Source organism: Octopus bimaculoides, chromosome 13, assembly GCF_001194135.2.
Source record: "Octopus bimaculoides isolate UCB-OBI-ISO-001 chromosome 13, ASM119413v2, whole genome shotgun sequence".
Lineage (NCBI taxonomy): Eukaryota > Metazoa > Mollusca > Cephalopoda > Octopoda > Octopodidae > Octopus > Octopus bimaculoides.
The window spans coordinates 37,016,799-37,021,555 of NC_068993.1; the positions used below are offsets into that span (position 1 = coordinate 37,016,799).

Below are 4,757 nucleotides of genomic sequence, written 5' to 3' on the forward strand. Positions count from 1 at the left end.
TATATATATATGCAAAGGCATACATGAAGAAACATTTGATTGAAGAGTTTTCCCAGGTGATCAACCATATGTGAGCGTTAGCAACTAAATAGAAAGGCCAGAGAGAGAGAGAGAGAGAGAGAGAGAGAGAGAGAGAGAGAGAGAGGGAGAAAGAGTGCTCAAGGGAGGAAAAGAGAATAAACTGCGATTTCGAACTTGTGTCACTAACTATGACGACATCGTTTTATGTTATGACGTAACAGTTTGACGTTGTGACGTCACAGCAGCACCGCTTATAGATGCAAACAAGCTGTTAACTCAGAAAGATAAAGAGGTCAAATGGAGAAAGACGTGTGATATTTAACCTTGCCACCGAAAATGTCAGGTGATGACTTGCAATCGATACAGTAGGGTATTTTGATATCGAATGTCATAGGCTAGGGGGCCAGGAACCTTATTTACTCAACGCTGTACACCAAATTCATTTTTAAGTTAAAAGAAAAACTATGGCCGTTACTAGTAATCGAGAATAACTTGGTAGCATGTACCATGCTTTCACTAATTGCTTTAGGTGCCTGTGTAGTCACGAGTAGACATAGACACTCTGTCAGCTCTTTCCAGCGTAACATCCAAAGTGTGACAGCTGGAGGTAGAGAGGAGTGCACAAGCACTCGACAAGTACCCATTTCTTCGAGGAACTGAAGGAACATGAATGAAGTGTTTTGCTTAAAGACACATCGTATCAGCCGCTCTTGGAATCGAACTAACGGCCTAACGAGTCTAAGCCCAATTCCGTAACCATTTAGTCACTGCCCCTTCTCGTTTTAAAGTCATTCATAAATATATAAGTTTGGACTTAATTCTTCTCCGGTTTTAATATCAGCGCATGAACCTTGGAGGCTTTGATGGAATTATATTTGTATTAATTTCTGTACCAGCTTGTTGGTAGAGTCGATGTCTCTCACTTTCAACGTATCTCATGTATCCTCCATTTTCTCGCAACATCTTATTCATATTTTGGAATAAAAAGAAGTAGTCCTCAACAAAGTCCTCAAACCTCTATGTTTACGCTACAAAGTCTAACTCCATCTAAAGAAGGGTTGGAGTAAAGGGAAGGTTAACAATCATTGTTGTAGGATATGTAGCATAGGTAAATCTAAAGACACAGTTTTCGGTAACACAAAATTGATATATGATAAACGATTTACTTTCTTGATTAGTTTTCCGCTGTTTTCGCGGATCCCCATGACTCTCTGTCACCATCTAATTCTATTATTATGAATGTGAATTGGGAGATTGATACATAGTGAATCTTTCATTAGCTGATTACACAACCTTGGATGCCACTGCTATGGATGCGCTGCAGTTACTCTCTTGATAGAGCTTGGTGATCCTGACCGTTGATGTTCAAGGATTCCTCCGCTCAGAATCAATGTAAAAAGTACCGTTGGCTCAGTTGATCTCTTTCGTTACCTCTTCACAATCTGTCATGCTGCAGTCCCATGACTTCGCCATATCCCTAACAGGGTGGCTGAACGGGTGCTATGCTTTGCCAAAGGGCAGCCCGTAACTATGCAGATTACGGTCATTACTCCGTGAGGTATTTTCAGAATACCCTCATACTCAGACCTCCTTGATAATCAACAACAACCATTTGTACTACACTTGATTAGCGCCATTGAACCAAAGCGAGAAGAGAAATTGGTTGCTGTGATGTTTCACACTCACTTTTACAATTTGCACTGGGAGTTCATTTTCCAGAAACCGCCCCCAAATAAAACAAAATAAAAACAATAATAAAGACCAGCTAATTGCTAGCGCTCAAACTTTGTTAGCTGTTAGCGTGTTACGTTAAAAAATTTTAAATTTTGATTGGGCATGCTTTGAGAAAATCAAATGTGCCATAAACCATGATTTTGAATCATAAAAATAAAGCTACAGAGCCTTATCGTATTTTTCTTCCGCTCCTTTCGGCGCTTAAGAACAGTGCTCATCTCTTTATATTATGTCTTTATATATTAAGCTCTCCAAGAAAGAGGAAGAAAAGGAAGAAGTTATTTTCATACTGGGCCAAATGTTTGCTACAGAGTGAATTCCGTTAAAGATACTCCAAAACCAGGTACTGGTATTAAAACCAGTGATTAAGTCCGCAGCCAAGAACTCAGAACGTACAAAGCCGGAACAAACGCTAGGAAGGATCTCACCTATACTCAAGCAATCCCACCACTTCTCTCTTCCACATTATTCCTTTATTTTATTGACCCTAACAGGATGAAAAGCAAAGGCGACTTCTGTGGGATTTGAACTTAGAATACGGTGATCTGAAATAAACACCGCATTGCTCAACTGGTAGAAAACTGTGAACAGCTTACAACATTCCACATATCTCACATTTAGCTTTGGTCTTCACTAATCTCAGGAATACTATCTGAAAAACTACGACTACAGCTTCACTATCCAGGAAGCTGTGCCTATGCTGTACCCTCAGCCTTAATGCTTGTCTGCACCTCATCTGCTAAAACATATCGAATCAAAAGAGTAGAGGGTGCTGAGGGGAACTTAATATACTGTAGTTGATGATGCAGAGACAAGAGACGGAGATTCTTACCAGTGGAACGCGTCTTTTCTCCAAGAAGCGGAAAATCAGATGCTCCAGTTTGGCCACATGAAAACTGGGGCAACACAAGACGATCAATCAATATCAATTAATGGGGGCGATTCGCCTCTCCTTCTCAATTTCTCAAGGTCATGTTCCTTTAAGCCTATCTTCAAATAAGACTTGATTACTCTTCTCGTAACCTCCTTCCCACTTGAAAATCGGAATCCGAGCATCTTAACAGTACCTTCAGTCTCTTAAGATACGAGACTATGCTCTCAAGGGGCCCAGTTGCAAGTTCATCGAGTTGTTCGGGATGATGAGCATTCCTGTCTCTCTTTCCCGTCTTCCATCTGTTTGGTGACGACTATTTTGATTTCTGTGGTGTCCAACGCCGTTCCGGTGACCTCGCCGTGTATGTCGACACAGCTTTACCCTGTCCAAGTTGAAACAGGATATTCCTCAATATCTCTACCTTCTGAAGCAATGGTGCAAGAGCAAAAGCATAAAAAACAAACAAACGATGAGAGAGAACACTTTTGATGGTGGTAGTGGTGGGGAGCGTGTTGAAACAATTCCATTAAGTGGTCATTACATTTGACCTGCAAACAAATGTGTGCGCTGAAGCGATCTAACCATAGAAGACGAGATCGAAAGTAAACCTGTTCTCCTCCTCTTCATCATTTGACGTGGATTCAAAGACGTTGGAGTGGTGGGGATGAGAGAAAAGCTTGGTTCGTGTATTTGGATGTTATTTAAGTTGATGTATTTTTTAAAGGAGAGGGAGATATTTCCTTACCTTCCAAGTTGTCGAAACTTCTCTCCTGTTTATCGACACGTGTGTGGTACTAGCAGTTATCGTTGTTACTGTTGTTGCCGTTGTTATTGTTGTCGTTATTACTGTTGTTTTTATTGATGCTGCTGTTATTTTTGTATTTATGGTATTGGGAAATGTAGGTTCACGTCGCCTCAGCTTCTGTTGTGGACAGAACACCACAACAGGTGGTTGGTGCTACCACATATGTGGAAACTTAACTTTTTGCACGCCTCCATCAAATGTGGCTGGGTGCAGTTTGGGTCTATTTACCCAGGGATCTTGTCTAGGTTTTTCGGTTGTGCTTAGATTAGGACAGCAATTTGTTAAGGGGGGAGGATACTCGAGTCATTGACCCCAGTACTTGACGGGTACTATATCTCATCGACCCCGGAAAGATGAAACGCAAAGTTGACCTTCGGCGGTATTTGTACGCAATAATTGTTTCAAATTTTGGCGCAATGACTGCAATTTTAGGGGAGGGGAGTAGTCGATTACATCACTCCCGGTACTTGACTGGTACTTTATTTTATCGACCCCGAAAGGATGAAAGATAAAGTTGTCTCTTGGCATGATTCGAAACTAGAACGTAATATGCCGCCATTCAATTACCGATTGTCACTTTGTTCGGCGCTAATAATAATAATAATAATAATAATAATAATAATAATAATAATAATGACGATAACATCACAGCAACATCTTAAAATGTTGATGATGATGATGATGATAACGACGATGAGTGTGGTGATGATAGTGATGATGGTGGTGATGATGATGATGGTGATGATGATGATGGTGATGATGTTAAAACAACTCTTTGTAATTATGAGGAAAAAACCCTCGGAAAACAAACCAAAAACGAAACAAAACCAATACGACAATAATTCAATTGAATTGTAATTGAAGGATAAAATATGAAATAAGACAAAAATACGACAAACACAAATAAAATAATAAAAGAAGAGAAAAATCTGTAATACCACTTTTAGTGTCTGTAATCGGTAAGTTCCGTTTTCAGTAACTGTTAAATAGATTAAAAAAGATGAAATGGTTCAAAACCATTTCGTTCCACCCACTAAAAAATAATAATAATAATAATAATAATAATAATAATAAAATAAAATATCTGTGTAAAATTTCAAATCAAGCAATAATTTAAAATATTAAGAAGAAAAAAACAAAACAAAAATCAAAACAAAACAAACAACAAACATTAAAAGTAGAGCAAAAACAAAAATAAAAAAGAACAACTAAAACAACGAAGTCAATGTGGTGTAGTGGAGATTTTCGCTTTTTGTATTATTATTATTATTATTATTATTATTATTATTATTATTATTATTATTATTATTATTATTATTATTA

At 38.4% G+C, this 4,757-nt stretch overlaps 1 long non-coding RNA gene across 1 annotated transcript in view; it reads left to right on the plus strand.

The window, feature by feature from the left end:
• The first annotated feature begins 261 nt into the window (after positions 1 to 261).
• Positions 262 to 4,757, plus strand: part of LOC128249291 (uncharacterized) — a 14,039-nt gene continuing 9,543 nt past the window's right edge. The window contains exon 1 of the long non-coding RNA XR_008265388.1: positions 262 to 3,309. This is a non-coding gene — a long non-coding RNA (uncharacterized LOC128249291). The remainder of the gene's footprint in view (positions 3,310 to 4,757) is intronic.